The sequence below is a fragment of the Corvus cornix genome, chromosome 7, assembly GCF_000738735.6.
Source record: "Corvus cornix cornix isolate S_Up_H32 chromosome 7, ASM73873v5, whole genome shotgun sequence".
NCBI classification, from domain to species: Eukaryota; Metazoa; Chordata; class Aves; order Passeriformes; family Corvidae; genus Corvus; species Corvus cornix.
Window position 1 is genome coordinate 2,897,527 of NC_046337.1, and position 16,787 is coordinate 2,914,313.

Genomic DNA, 16,787 nt, shown 5'->3' on the forward strand with positions numbered 1-16,787 from the left:
GGTGGAGTTTTCTCCTGATTTATATATGTTGGGTTCTCCTTCTAAACTCAGGAATATATTTTACAATGAAAACATTGGTTCAGCATTGGAGTTTGTGTCTGAAAATTGTTGCTGCCTAAAAGAGCGACCTGATAATGCTCATGGTGAATTTCTCCTGCTTGCAGTGATGCGGAGCTCCCACACAGGTGTTAAATATTTTCACATGGAAAAGTTTCCAAAGAGGGGATGCTGGTGGGGGCTGTGAAGTCAGATACAAAGGAGGAAAGGACATGGTGGTCTGCATTTCCTTGCTGACAAAAACAGCTCGGCACTGATTGCTATCTGCATCTCATTTCAATTTTCCCGTTGAAAGAGATCAGACAATATTATCAGCTTCTTCTTGGTTGTTTTACTTCCTCTCAAGACTGGATATAACTGGTGACCCAGCTCTCTTCCCAGTGTTCCAGTCCTTTCTTTTGGCTGATGCATTTATTTTGCCACTTGATGTCCTGCTACCAGTGAGGCTGGAGGAACCCTCCTGCTTCCTGAGCTGAGGTTATGTGAGATTTGACTTGCCCTAAAAGTTACTTTCCTCAGTACCCAAAAGTTAGGCGATGATTTGGAGTGCACAAATACAGGTTTTGTTTCTGGCCTGGTTGGATAAACTTGTGTAGAATAACCTACCTGGAGATAGGTCCCAGTGGGGGATTAATTCATTAAATCTGAACCTATTTCTTGTGCATAAAGATGCTTTTAAAAATTAAGTGTTGGCAAAGAATTGCTAGCAAAACTGTGGTGCAGCTAAGGACAGGGAGGGATATCTGTGTGCAAGGTTCATAAGTCATTTTTTCCCAGCATTTGTCCAGCTCTATCTTGGTAGAGGGTGCAAGTACGGAAAAGTTTCTCTGCAATCCTTCTTTAATGGAAGCAGTTTTTATTCTGTTCTTTTTTCTTCCTTGTACTGAAGGAAGACAACAAACGTTGTATGACTGTTTTAGTTGGAAAAGGGAATTTTATCAAAACTGTCTGTATTCTCTGCGTGGTGGGTGATGATTAAATTCTAATTTCAAGTGTGGCATATGGTATAATTCTTACTTGAAATGAACAAATCACTTGAGATTACCTGAACCGGTTCTGGCTCCAGGATTTTCAGGCAATTTTGCCAAAACAAACAAAAAGGCAATACAAGTATACATTTCAATAATCAAATAAAAATTGTTCTAACAGCACTTATACTCACTGTGTTCACTTTTAAAATGCTATTTAAAAAGAAGTATCATATGATTCTATGATTATTAAAAAAAATTAATATTGTTTGAAAAGGAATTTGCAGGAAGATGTTCTCAGAAACTATTTTAAGAGCTTATGCTAATTAGAAGGATAATTTTGTAGAAGTTGTACTGGATACCAACATTTCAAATCTTCACTTACAAAATTACAAGTTTGCAAAGTACTGAAATATTTTGTTCTGTCACTGTGTGATAGCAAATCCAGTAGACCTTCTATGAACTGCCTATAAATGGCTGGAGGGTGGGTGGAGAAATTGGGGCGTGTAGTTAATATTCACATTTCATTTTGCCTTCTCTTTCAACTTTTGAAAAACATTTTTCTCATGGTTATAATGGGCTCTCTGTCTTAACTCTCATAAAATGGCCAATTTCTTGTGGAATACAGGTAAAAATGTAGCCAATATTTAAACCTCCTGTTTCTAACATGCACATTAGCAAGACTTTTGTTGATTAAAATGGTGGAATTTATGGGGCAGTACTCTTATTCCAAGTTTGAATTTAAAAATTCAAGAGAAAAGCTACAGAATTTGTATAATTATTCTTAGCTGTATTGCATGTACTTTAGATCATTATTAATCTTGGTTAGCAGCAGGTTAATGATCATTAAATTCCTCAAAACAGATTTTGAGGAATACTTACACATCTTTCCAAAGCTATTTCTTTCTGATATGAAGGTTAATGGTAGAGGATTATAAATATAATTTTCTCTTGCAATTTGAGTTGTAGAACCTAAAAAAAAAATACCTGCAAGAATTTCTGACATTCAGTCACACAGGACAATAATCATGATCATATGAAGGAAGACCTTAGAGAGGACCAAAGTTCTTACCTGAATTTTTAGCCTATTTTATAAAAGAGAATAAAAGTGTAGAAACCTTCTGTAGGTCAGTAAAAGAATTTCTTATTGACCCCACTGAAGTTTATGGAAGGGGAGGTTTTTATGTGACTGTAGGAAATATTGCTGTAAGCAAAACAATGACCTCGCATTCAGACACGGTCATGTTAAATCCCAAGTATTTGGCACGTTTAAATATTTCAATGGGCCTGTTTTTACATGTGAAGAGTAAATAAATATGGGGCAAAAATAAACCTTACTTAAGAAAAAGCTGCTAAAGCAGACATAAAGGTATTGCATTTTTGTGTTGGTCTTAAAACAAGCCCAAGGCATTCTCCCACATTTTTTTTTCCCAACATTATCTCCACCTGTAATAATAAAACATGTCTTCTGATTACTGTGCTTTCTATTATCTCATGTCTGTATCTAATTTATTTGTTACCCAGCCTTACTTTTCCTGTGTTAAAGGGTTCTTTCTCTTTGGGTAATGCAGTCCCAGGTTGTCATAGGTGGACATGCTCCTAACCACCCCCCCCCCCCCAAATTTTTCTTGCCTTGCTGAAAAGAAATGTTTAAGATGTAAAATATTTCAGAGCAGGATGTGTCCCAAACTAGAAAGTGAGACTACATTTAACTGATGCTGTTTTAAATTCTTATAAACAGTAAGAAGAAGCTGCTACTTTCGAAACATGAAAACCCAAACCCCAAGGAATAAAAAGAGTTTTAATGCCTTTCAAAATATAATGCCCTCACAGTGATTTATAAAATATTCATATATTTAGAATGCAAGTGTGGTCATTTAAGTTTTAATATGTGTGTTCTCAAAGTCATTGGGACTGCTTATGCTCCAACAGTTAAACCAATATACAGATTTTTTTGAAAAATCAGAATATTTGATCATACATTTAAGACTGTTGATTAAATTAGGAGAAACTTTCCACAATCCATTTGCCAGGTGTGAAAAATGGAAAAATCCACCTTTATTTGTGCTTAATGACTTTCTTACACGTGTGTATTCATTGTATAGATTAAAAGTACACTTTCATACCTAGTTTCAGTATGGGGTTTTTTGACACAAATCTCACTGCAGGTCTTGTTTTAAGACCTTTGTGGTGTTACAGCCAGATGAAATACTCATCCCTTGAAGTCCATGTCAACAGGAGCCTTTCCATTGTTTTCCATGGATATTGAAAGAGGCCCTTATTATTCTTCTAAGGCATAGTGTGCTCTGCTGTGATCCCAAACCCATGTGATTATCAGGACAGAGGAGATAGTGTGTGCGAGTGAGTGATTTATGCTCTGCTTGTTTCTGTTGTCCACAGAACATGACTTTGGTACAAGATGAACTCTGATTTCAGGAAATTACCCACATTGTCAGCAAATTTGCTTGTCCTTCTTTAACATTATGAGCAGCCCATTTTTCATGTTTTAGAAATATTTTAATGCTGGACTTTGATATATTATTACCACATGGTCATATCACAATAAACTTTCCACTGCACACAGACGGACTTGAGGATTCCTAAAAAAATAGTATCAAAGGAGCAATGCCCTTGGGTCCCTGCAGAGATCCAAAGGAAAAGCTCTCCCTAGAGCTGGCTCAGTTTTACTTTTCCCATAGATAATCACAGTGCACAGGAGTCAGAGGTTCCAGTCTCAAATTTACCCTGAGAATAAGGAATTTTGGGAAAAGTGGCATACAGGATGGGTGGGAGAAAGTTTGAAACGAAGAAGTGCTGGTCTGCATAAAACTGGTAAAACAAAAATACCATCAAAAGGTCAAAATTATTGATGTGACTTTATCTAATAACAACAAATATTGATATCAAGGGGAATTTTGGGTATGGAAAGCTATGTAAGTCCCTAATTTCTGCATGAAATACACTGTGCTATGTTTTGTGGGATGTTTTATTGCCTGGTGGGAAATTTACCTTTCCTAAAAGTCTTGTTTTAGCAGACAGAAGTAGAGGAAGAACTCATTAAGATTCCCCAAGAGTGGATGAGTTAGTCCCAAGCCAAGCCTGAAGGCCAGGTGTGTAATTTGGGAAACACGATTTGTTTCTGGATAGAATTTTTTCCTCTCAAACTCCCTATAAATAAAAGAACAGAGATTTTTTGAGCTGATTTGTATCCACACTGAGGGCAGAGTCGTGTTAGGAGCTGAGATAGCTGAGAAAAGGGCTTTGTTTTCCATTATTAGCTACAGGAAAGGCCAGAATGTCCATTTGAACTTTCTTCTCTATCCCATCAAAGTATCAGCCTGAGGATCTGAAAGCAAACAAATAAAATAAAAAAAAAGGCTGTTATTTTTTATCAAGCTTGAAATTTCTCTCTTTGAAGCTGGTCAAGTGGTGGAAGAGGGGCCCAGTGGGAATCTTAGGAAAATTATCTTTAGAGGTGTTCCAAACCCAGCTGAGGAGGCCTTGGGCAATATTCTCTAGCTCTAAGATTGGCCCTTTATGGAGTGGGTGTTGGACCACCTGGCTCTAGATGCGCCTCCCAAGGTAAATTATCCTGTGATTCCCTGACAAAATGAACCAGGCCAAACCCAGACACGTGTAGGTGAAGTTTGCCTTGGTCTTCCGTAGCATTTATTGACTTCAAGTATTTATTTCAGAAGGAAAGTAGGCCACAAATTGATTTTCTCTTGCAACTTGATTTTTTCTATCTATGAGACACAAATACTCCTCGTAGCTTCTCTTTTTGGTAAGAGGTGGGTTTAACAATTTAAAATTGAATTGGTAGAAGTATTTCAGTGTTAAATATTATATAGTTACAAAGTAACATATTAAAGCGTCAAATCATTTCGTTTTCTGCTCGGGCTCTTTAGAAACACTCTGAAATACTGAAGAGCAGCAGAGAACCAGTGAGTCAAAAGAAATGAATGCAATATGTTGAAATAAGGAAAATATCACTGGAATCAAAGAGGATCCCAGTGTCTACCACAGCCTGCAGTCTGGAATTCTGCAAATTCCAGCACTGGCAATGCCTCCCCGCAGCATCCAGCTCTTCCCATTTGGAATTTTGCATTTAATTCAATAGAAGACATTTTTTTGGAGCTCTGCATCTTTTTCTTCAAACCGGTTTCAAACGTCATCAGATTCGCTGCCCTGGGTTCGGCATCCAGGCAGGCAGAAGGAATCTCTTTTCTAATTTTGTGAAAGATGGAGTCTTAATCCCTTGACTTTGAGTGATGAGGTTAAAGAAGTAGCTCAGATTTTTTTTGATGAAGTGAAGGATAAAGGGACCTTTCTTGTTACATTCCTCTAATTCTTTATAAAAGTGTGAGCTTCCACTTCCACATTTAAGATTGCTCCTGGAAACTAATTTCGGGGTTTATACTTACATGAAAAACCTGTACCTAGAATTACTTTTACCACTTACTTTCCCTGTAACTTCCCATGGCTTGTTTTTCCATTCAGGAAAACTCAGGGATCATTTTGGCAACTATTATTGCCTCATAACAATAAAACCTCATCCTCCACATCTTACATCTCGTGTGTAACAGGGAGAAAATGAAATGAGCTAATTGCATTAATAATTTTAATCCTGATTGAATACATTCCTGTTTCTTTGCTGGTAGGAAACAAGTTTGCTTTATAATGACCAAACAGTCTCACCTTTCCCTGTGTACCTTCATTACAAGACAGAGTATTGGTTTGGAAACCTGCGACAGGTAAGTCTGTATGGAATTCCAGGGTGAATGGCATTGCTTCCAGATAAATCTATATGGAATTCCAGGGTGAATGGCATTACTGCCATAGAGCTACAGCCTAGGTGAGGTCACCACACAGTAACTGAACAGAAAAATAGAGATTTATAGTCACCCAACCAGAACCGAAGTTCTTCTGACTTACTGGTGTCATTTCCATTTGCAAACGGACATTGCATCAAAGTAACAGCTCATAAAATCATGGAATGGTTTGGGTTGGGACTTTTAAGACCACCCCATTCCACCCCTCTGCCATGTGCAGAGACATCTTCCGCTGTTCCAGGGTGCTCCAAGCCCCATCCAACCTGGCCTTGGACACCTCCAGGGATCCAGGGGCAGCCACAGCTTCTCTGGGCACCCTGTGCCAGGGCCTGCCCACCCTCACAGGGAAGGATTTCTCCCTAGATCTAATCTAGTCCTGCCTTGCATCAGTGTGAAGCCTTTCTCCCTTGTCCTGTCATTCCATGCCCTTGTCCAAAGTCCCTCTCTGGCTCTTTTGGAGCCTCTTTAGGTACTATTTCTTGTGGTGTTCTGGATATTTTTTCTCCACCTTGTAAATTGAATTTCTTTTGATTTCTTTGCCCCTCTGGTTCTGTTTCTTGTTAACAAAACTGAAGTAAAATAAGCCTTCCCGCAGCTGGAAAAAACTGTGTTGAGTTTGGTTGTGAAACAAGGGAAGGTTCAAGAGTTTTGAGCCTGTTGTTTTATTTGAATCAATCAAAGTCCAGAAGTCCAATAGGTGCAATGTTTACCTGGCATAAATGGGATCATTATTGTCCTGTCTTCTCCCTGGGAGCCATCCTGCTGCTTTCTGCAAGTAAGGGTGACTTAGGCAGAGGTTTAAGGCCCTCTTCTTAATAATTCCCCTGTTGAACCTTTATTGCAGGTTTGGTAGTCCACCTTTACTTGCATTTAGCTGCATTTGCCATCTACCCACTACTTAAAAGATCTAAATCTGCCTGTGGATTCGGAGTTGTTGATCCTGCTGGATGGATTAACCAGCTAAAAGAGTGGTTTTGGCTGTGCAGGTTCACGTGTTGGATCCATTTTCCCCACGTCAGGAACACCACCCATTGACAGCAGGCCTCATCAACAAGTGCAGTCAGGAAACGGCCAGGAATGTCAAATATTTATCCCTTTTAAAAAATTTAATATGTTCTCCTGGGGCCTGATTACAGAATTTTTTAACGCTTACAAATTTCTCCGGTGCAACAGTACTAGTTTGTTTCCAAGGAAACAAATGTACTTATACTGCACTGCACACATTCTTAATCATTAAATTCTATAATCTCCCTGCCTCGTTCTTTCTTTTCCTCTCTCTCTCCCTCTCTCTTTGAATGGGTAACTTCTAAAATTTGCTTGCTTTTTTTTTTTTTTTTTTAAGTGGAGTCCCCAGATACTCTTTAACTGCAGGTAAATTTTCAAATATGTTCTCAACAAAGCATTGTTTCAAATTACTGAAAAAAAAACCCCAAACCCCTTAATTGTTGAGAGCTTTTATGAAATCATCTTAATCAAGATAAATACATATTCTTTATTCTTCTGCTATTTAATGTGCAGATTTATTTTTCTGAAGCAGATCTTTAGTGTGGTTTGATGTGAAATGTCTGGGTATGAGTGATATTTAAAAATCAATCTTCCGTGTATATTTTTTTAATTCAGGCTCTGCAGACTATGTGTGTTTATGCAACACTGTTTCTGTAAGGGAAAAAAGTACGTGAGCCTGTATGGTACTTTACAGATACACAATTTACATATAAGATAGCAGCTTTGATTTTTTCATTCAAAATATACTAAATATTAACTGAGGACTAATAGGAGCTCACTGGAGGGACGACACATTTTTAAAGTGACATCTTAGCATTCAAACCATTCATATTCTTCAATGTGAATGTAATTTTTATCTAAATGATTTCAGAGGAAAATTGATTCATTTGACTATAGTGCTCCTAAGACCAGTGGGAAGCTCATCATCTTAATATTGAATCTGTAAATCCTTTCCACTAGGGATGATTAACAGCTTTGTCAAGTGTTTATTTTACTTTAAGAAGAATATGTAATTTCCTGGCATAACTGAGACAGATTTCACTCTATTTCTTCCTTTGCATGTCACATTCATGCTGTAGGTTAGCATGATCGAGCCTACCTCTATTAGGCTTCTATTTTGAGCAGTAAAAGGATAGCCTAATAAGTTTTCATAGTTTAATGAGCAGACATCGGTTTGCCCTATGATTCATTTATACTTGATAAATAAAAACCCCTCAGCAGTCCTGATAAGAAGTAATAACGGGGAATTACTTCCAGATGGCACTTCTGCTGTACTGCACGTGTGGTCTGAGCTGCCCATGGGATACAAACCCCCTATTACAGCACTTCCCTGGATTGGGAAGTGGTGGCAGGACAAGGATGGGCAGTGGGGTTATGTGGAAGGGTTTAAATGTGCAAGGACATTTCTGTGCTGAGCTTTGCATGTGAAATCCTGGGGTGGGAGTAAAACAAAGGGAATGGGAAAGACAACGTCCTCGATGCCTTAGTTGGACTGTCTGATCACCTACAGATTCCTCATCACTTACTGTGTCAGGCAATAAAAGGTTACTGAAACATGAACATCCCCTCCCAAAAACAGAAATAAATAAATATATTCACACTCATATTTTCTTATGTATAATTATTTAAGACACCAAACCCCAGCATCTTCACCAAGTCTGTCAGAATTCAAGAAGCGCTCGGACAATGCTCTCAGGCATATGCTGGAATTCTTGGGGTGTCCTGTGCAGGGTCAAAGAGTTGGACTTGATGATCCTTGTGGATCCCTTCCAACTCAGCATATTCTGTGATTCTATGATCTTTTTGGGGGGATTTCATTTGTGACTTTTCCCTTCTTTAACTACTCATATGAAATATATGAGGTTTGGCCACAACCTCAGTGCTGAAGAAGATACTCTATAACAAAAGGAGTGAGGAAATGGTGTATCACGAGATTCCTATAAAGCTTTTCCAATTTGAATTATTCTTACTTGTGGCAGGAAGGGGAAGATTCTGTCCTTGTGCTGCTGGTTGTCCAGCTAAATCTCAGCTTTTTGGGGGGTTGTCGTGAGAAGTGTAAGTGAAAAGTTCAGCCAGTAATGAGCTCTGTATGGTTTGGACCTTCTTGTGCAGACCGGCCAAGTAACAGATTTTAGGGGGAAAAAAAAAGAAAGTTTGCTAAAAGCCTTAGTTTCTCTTCCAATATGAGATTAATTACAGCCAAAGTGATCAGGGAATGCTCCTGCTTTAAGAATAAATGTTGTGAGCGTGATTGCCTTCGAAACAGGAGTGACACAAATCTATTCTGCCTCTGAAATGGTATCATCAAGTATTGTTTTGTTTGGGTGTTTCTGCAGAAAGTGCTCTGTGCTCTTTTCTCTCCAATTTCCTGCTCAAAGTCTAAAATAGAAATTGCAGATTAGAAAATCCTTTGAGAATGGGGTTCAGCAAGTGAAACTGCTTGAAGGTAAGTTTCATACTAGTTTGACTGAATTTAATGAGCCATTGTTAGGAGCCAAGCAAGCAAGTATTCTAGTGAGGCAGGAGGTATACACAAGCTGTCTTTTCAAGAAACCATTGTAAATCTGGTAACAAAGAGAGCCTGACTTTCTCCTTGAATTACCATGTTGACAAAAAGTCTCCTGCATGCACTGATAGCAAATGAGATACATTCTGCTGGTAAAGAAAATTAGACCTTAAATTTAACTCTCTAAAGCCTAACGTCTAGGGCAAGGGAAAAGCCAGAGTCATGCTGAAAAGCAAGCTGTTGCTTCAGCGCAGAGCGAAACACAGGCTGTGTGTAACTCCTTGTTCTGAGACAGAACATTTTGTGCAACTTTGCTCTATGATTAACAAATGTATTTTAACAGAGACTAAAAAGCATGGGGAGAGTGGGGAAAAAAAGTAAACCAGCATAGCAAGCTGTGTCTTTAACCAGTAGGGATTAAACAATTCACTTTGTTACCTGGGAGGCATCAAGGTGAAGGTCTCTGGTTCTGAGGGGCTGTGCTCACTCAGTGCTTGCTAACCTTGGGCTGGCTGCTTGTAACGTGTGTCTTTGCTGTAGCCTGAAAAGGGTTTTTTAATATTTAAAGTTATTAGTTTATAGTATCCATGTAATTTCTTCAGCCAAAGGGCTTTAATTTCTTTGATGTGCATCTCTGTTCCAGCTGGTACTCCTACCACTCCTGCTGTCTCTTAGCCCTAAGTAAGGTTTCTCTCTTTGTTAAAGCTGGTGCCACTGATTTATCTTCAGCTCTGAGAAGGGCTTTTATCCATTTTAAAAGTGATGCTGCTGAGACAGCTTTCCCTTGCCCTGAGAAGAAGATTTTTTAATTCGTATTTGGTGTTCGGTTGGTGTTTTTATTTTTTTTCTCTTTTTTCTCTCCTTTAGAAAGTATTTTTACATAGAGGTGTATTTCTCTCAGGTTCCCTCTGGGGTCCTTCTATGCTGTGTTTCTTCACAGAAAAATCTTTTTGGGGGAGAAAAGCAAATTTCCCCCTCTTTTTGGGAGCATTGCTGTCCCCACCCCGCTGGGGGCTACACACAATATTGCCCTAAAGAGGATCTTGGTTGTAGTGTGGAAGACAAGAAGTTTTCCTCATTCAGGGTCCTTTATCAGGGAAAACCAGTCTGGACCTTTCCCCCTTAAAATGTTCAAACTGTTTTTTCTCCCTACATGTGCTGGAGTCAATAATTGTGAATCAGGCTCGTAATTTGTTATTTAAAGTAAATACATTGAGTTTATACACTTGTGGCTTCCTGGACTGGCCTTCCTAGGTTGTTTTCCTATTTTATTGGTTATCATCTATTCTGTATCCTGCAGTGTAGCTTTTTTTTTCTTTTAATATATTTTAAATGAAAATGATTTGAATTATCTTTATACAGATAACTAAAGGCAGCTTTTGAAGTCATCTGGTCTTCCTTGGTTACTTGGGTTGGAGCACATCAGAAACATTTATTTTATGTATTTTTTTGTCTACCTTTAATGCAGACAAATCTTAAAATGTTTTATATTCATCTTAATACAAAAGAACATCTATCAAATACCTGAAAACTAATAAAATGCCATAGATTTAGATTAAAAAGATCTTAAAAGATTGCAGATCGCTCTTAAAAACAGAAACAGACTCTGAATATGGAAGTGCTGGCCAGGAGACTTCAGAGACTGTACACTAAAGAGAAGAGTATTTTTTTCACAGGATCCTGAGATACCTTCAGCAACTGACAATATCCTGTGGAAAAAAAAAGTTTATTTACTGTTAAAAGTAGCAAGTCACTCCATCAAAGACAAAATTAACTTGTAACTTGGTACAACCAAAGGCCCTGCTGCCATCTACGTGCTGAGTTTCAGCCTTTTAGCAGTTTTCCCTTTTGGAGTCAGTCAGAATTATGAACGATCTGGGATATCTTACACTGCCTGCAGACGAGACAAAACGCTGTTATGCAGGCCAGCAAATAAAGCTTTACACTAATCAAATGCTCTGCTGAATAAAATATGAGCGTGTTATTTTGCATAATAAATAGCAAGCCAAAATATAAATTGAACAGTAGTACTAATAAATAAATAAATTAAGATCATCTAAAGCTGGTTTTCAGGAGCAAAAAACTTCAAAGTTCATCCATGATGGATGTGTGTGTGTGCACGTGTGTGCATTAGTGTGTAGGAGCAGAGGTGAAATCGTGGCATGTATTGGTTTCTTCTCTACCTTTTTTTGTCTCATTCTTTATTTGGAGCATTAATCCAGAAAGAACAAGTAAAGAAACCCTTCTTCCCACAGAAGGGGAGTTGGAACTGGATGGTTTTTGAGTTCCTTTCCAACACACGATCTGTATTTCTTCTCTTGCTTTGCAAAGCCAAAACCTTGCAGTCAGTTTCTACTTTCTGGAAACAAAACAGATCCTCTTTGCACTGACAAAACCAGTTAAAATATTTCATTTTTGGTGGCTGGGAGTCTCTGTCTGCAGGCAGGTGAACCAAGGTGCTGCCTGGGAGCCTGTGCTCCTTGGGCACATCTCTGCCCTTTGGGGAAGCTTTCTCCCCATCAGGAAAGACAAGAAAAGGGGAAATAGTTTTCATATGTGTTGATTTTCAGTGAAATAAGAGGCTTTCAAGGAAAAACAAACCTATTGCCATAGAATAGTTCTGATATGAATAGGAACCAAAAAAACCCAGACAACACATTTTTAACCAGTTCTGCCATAGTTTTCACATTACATCTCCTTTATTCCCTGCCTAAACTCAGACTACATGAAGATGTTCAAGCAGCCCAGTGTCAGATTGGACTTAAAATTTAGACCAAAGGCCTGTGGGGCAGGGGGGATTTGTGGTACCCCTGCCATAAATCATGACAGCAATCGAAACAAACAGGATGGTTTTTTTAGATTTTTTGGGAAGTCATGTGTCACCTGTCACCACTGGTGACACTAAAACCAAACCAGTAACAAAAATCTGAAGAGGTCGGCAAATTTTCATGTCCCTCATTTCCTCTTCTCCTTTTTTCTTTCTTGGTTTCCAATCACGGGAGAGCATCTGATTTTTTTAGGAACAAGTATCAGGAAACTGCTCTGCCTCTGCTCTTTGCTTTGAGCTTTTACTCTGAGGTTACAACGAAGTGGCAGGACTGGAGCCAGGCAGGGATGTTTCCAGTGGGATGCCAGGGTTGGGAGGGTCCTCGTGCCAGCCTGGAGCTCTCAGTGGGGCAGCATCTGAGTCTGCGGGGATGGAGGGAGCAAAACAAGAAAGGAGGGATCTTGCCTCAGGAAGGTACTACACTCAGCCCATTCCCAAGTTTCTTCTCAAAAATTAAACCTACTGACACTAACAAGAAAGGAAAATCTCTAGTGGGAGGATTATCTTCTATTTCTTTCCTTTTTTTCTTTCCCACAAAACCAGACAATTCCCAAGACCATTTGCTGTTATTTCTCAATGTATCTCAGTTTGGGACAACTCTTTTTTTCCTAAACCTGCATCTAATGCTTTCAATTACAGCTTTAAATTTTCCCTTCTGATGCCCATAATCGCCACCCTCCCCTCTTCTTCAGGATCCTCATTCCTTCCACATCTCTTATTAAAAAAAGAAAACCGCCTCAGATTTCTTACTTTTTTCTCTCGTTTCCTCCTAGTGCCACAAGTTTAATCTTGAGAACTGCTCTCCCAGTTTATCTCATTAATGCCCATCTGCTGCTCAGGGGAACACCCTTGCCCATCCTGCTGTCGGTGGTGTGGATATCTACAGAGAATTTCACATCCCAATCCCCCCGGGGGTGTGACTTGCTGCTTGGAATCCCTAATGCCCTCAGCATCTCATTTTCCATATATATATATTTTTTTTTTCAACTTAGCCACACTGGATGCAGAGCAGCCCAGTGACTCTTTTGCTGTTTAATAGTGGATTTTTTTGAGAAGTCATTCTGAGAACCCAAACTTCAGACTCGAACACCTCACGTGATATTTAGGTGTTTAAATCTTTCCTGAACCTGCTCCTTTATCTCTAAATTAAGATGAACATTTCCCAAAGTGGCAAATATGGCAAAACTAATGAAAATTAATAAGCCATTCTCATAACAACTTTCTTCTGAAACTGAGGTTCATTTTTCCATAAATTGTTAATCCTAAATGACTACAGTTATAAACAAATATTACTTATTTGCATGCTATTTGTTAATAGAAAACAAGGTCCCTATTTATCCTCGAATTTATTCTTGATTGATAACTCAAGTGTGTCTTTTTCATCTCTCTGACCTCTAGATACACTAAAAAAGAATAGCAAATAAATCCTATTAAATTAAAGGACTCATATTCACATTCCTGCTGTCTCCTGAACGCGTTTTCCCTGAAAACTCCTTGGCTTGCTTATTGGTGTTGGATAACACCACATTTTATTAAAGATCTGTGAAGTGTTTCCTGAGAGGTTACAGAGAGTATTTTCTTTTTAGGCATTTAAGTTTCACAAAATCTTCTTGGCTTTGCGTAGGTGATAACAGGAAAGAGGAATAATGAGACAAAACCTCTTCTTTCAGGGTTTTTAATTGAGAAACAAATTATTTCATGGCTTCTCATTAGTTATTCCCATGGATTGTAATGACAAGGTGCCAGCTTTCACACTTTAAGCAGGTTAATTAACCAGGTAGTAATGAAATTGGGTGATACCTGTGTGTTGGTGTGCCGCAGCTCCTAATAATGTGCTTTAATGTCTGTGAACCTGAAAGGATATTTTCAGTTCCAGCTCCTCTCAGCACTGCATAAATAAATGCTTCCCAGCTAATGGGCAAACTCATTTTAAAGTTACACTTTGGTCACCATTATTATGTTTCATGAAGTAGATGTTGATATTTTTGCCCTTTTTGAGACTATAAAGGGACACCAAGAAAGCTGGAATACCTCAGCTGATGTGTTTATTTTCCTTCTATCCACTGGCCACGTGTTAAATATTTTAATGCTATTTCTTTCCCCTAGAAATAATAAAATTAAATTTAAAAATTGATGTTTAAAGATTTTTCTAGGATAAAACTGATGTAGAAATATGAGCAAGTAGCAGGAGTAGCACATGTGCACAAGGAAGGAAACACATTTGAAAAAGAAAAGAAAAAACCCAAACACACGACAAAAATTTGAATTTCAGGCTTCCCAAGAGCAAGTCTCAATAGCTGTGTGATTTACCTAATTTAAGAAGTATCTTTTAAAGAATCCCAAGGAGTATCCTTAGCTAGAAGTGCTGCTAATAACCACTTGTGCTGGAAGGGATATAAGGAAATGCTTGAGTTCAGTTTTTCTGTTTGAAATATTGAGGCACACAAGTGGTACAATTTTTTCATGGCAAACAAAACATTACACAAGTTTTGTGTTCCTTCTTGCTGGCGATTTGCTCACACAGCAATTCTGATTTCTAGGAAAGTATTTGTTATTTCTAAATATTTACTGGATGGTTTATGCAAACAAGTGTTGGCCTCATTCAAGCACTGATCGTTTTTACAGTCATTGTTTATAATACACAGTTTGTCATCAGAATCACATGGGCATTGTCTCCATTCTCTTACTGGATGTTTGACTGCTTTAAAAATGAGCAATAACAAGGCTGGCAAGTGAATGAAGAATAACAAAGTCCTTCCTCATATGATTTTTTTTGAACAAATAAACGTTTAGGCCAAACTTAAAAGGTCTTGCAAATATTTGTCCGAATAAACCAGTCAGGGCCCATCTGAACACTCGCCGAGAGCAAATAACACGACCCAACAGAAAACAGCAAAGCAAATTTCCCAGGCTTGTTTGTAAAAGTAATCTTCAGCAAGTATTTTGGATTGTTTGACCACATATGTCCCAGTGTTTACTCACAGCGAGCAGGCTACTGAGCTTGAAGGCATCTTCCTAGCAAAGCAGTGGAAATATGAACTGAATTCACGGTATTTATACTGCCTTTATAAATTACTATTTTTTTTTTTAATAGCCCTTTATTTTTTGTATTGAATCCTGAGAATTTTTTTATGAGCCTAAAAGAAAATTTGAGCAAAACTCTCTTGACTGATGAGAAAGATTGCTGTGCAAAATGCCAGTAGTTTTCTTTGCTTGCTCTAGTAGTGAAGTCTTCTAATAATGCTTTTCTCCATGTTTTATTTGTTTGGGTGAGGATTGCTTGTGTTCCTGCTTTTAACCACTGGGATCATCAGTTGGGAGCAATTTTCTCCTCTGGGATAGAGCTTAATACAGCTGGAAGTAATGGGAAGTCAGCAAGTAATTGATAAATGCAGTGAGTAAATGGTGGCTTATCCAACAAAACCCAAATTTAAGTTCTCAGGACTAGGTGGTCTGAAAAGATTAAGCTCCACTTGGCTGGGGAGCGTTGAATAATGATTGAACACCCAGAGCATCTCAGCCCTGCATCTCCCACTCTTTTTATTTTACACATCACAATTACCAGCCATGATCTTCATTCATGACTTATTGTGGGCGACAGGCCATAATCCTCATTCATGACCAGCTACAACAGAAAAAAAAACCCAACAAAAAACCAACCCACCACACAAAACAAAAGCCCTTCATGCCACTTAGAGAGAACATGACATTATGCAGAGTTTCCCTCATTCTACAGATACAGCAAATGCCACAGCAGAGATGCTTTTAAAGCATCTGTTTAAAAAAAAAAAAAAAAAAAGAGATGCAGCTTTCCTAAGTTGTTGTGGGGAAGAGAAGAAAGCAGGGTGTAATTGCAAACATGTATATCATTACTGCAACTGCATTCCATTTATTTTCCTTTGCAAAATAAATTACATAAATGGGGTTTGTATTGTTAGCTATTCTTCATTCAGAGATTGGGATAATTAGGTTTCAAATACGGTGATGTTTTAAAACACATTTAATTTAGTAAAATTGGTAAGGAAGCTACGGCAATTAAAAATAAAGGACAAAAGTTTCTTTTGCCTTCCTGGGTAATTTGGGGTGAATTTAGACTATGGCATTAGAAGTACAAAAGGTAACTAAAAATGCCATTAAATGAAATGTTCCCAGTCCAAGCAATTTCCTTCTTAACAGAAAGTAAAATGCAAACAGAGATTACTAAAACCCTGCTGTGTTTAATTTAAGTGTATGTAAGCCTTTTACTCACAGTTATTTTGTCTGGAGATAATCATGTAGATCCTCAGTGGTCAGAGCTGTGAAGCGTGTGTTGTCAAAAGTTGCTCACTCTTTGATTCCCCCTCGCTTCTGTCAGCCATGGTTCACATCATGCAAGCTCAGCTCATTCATCTTCTGACAGGGTGGGATTCTCCCATTTCTGTCTCCATCAATTTGTTCCTGTCGCCTCTGGATTGCTCGCAGAAATACCGAAAAAGTGTGTGAGTTGGGTGTAAATTATTGTTATTTCTCTGGCTAACAGGAGCACACTGCAGGGATGGAGCACATCAGCTCTTCCAGCACTGCAGCAACAGGCAGGGGTAGGGTTGTTAAAC

General features: G+C 38.4%; 2 long non-coding RNA genes across 2 annotated transcripts in view; one reads left to right on the forward strand and one right to left on the reverse strand.

The window, feature by feature from the left end:
- LOC104694093 overlaps window positions 1-16,787 on the forward strand; it is a 241,785-nt gene that overhangs the window by 139,385 nt on the left and 85,613 nt on the right. The gene's annotated exons all lie outside the window — the stretch shown is intronic.
- Window positions 2,984-16,722, reverse strand: LOC109145630. Its single transcript, XR_002047158.2, has 3 exons — window positions 16,445-16,722; window positions 9,807-9,909; window positions 2,984-4,371 (listed from the first exon to the last, which is right to left on the reverse strand). It is a non-coding gene; the product is annotated as an uncharacterized LOC109145630 (long non-coding RNA).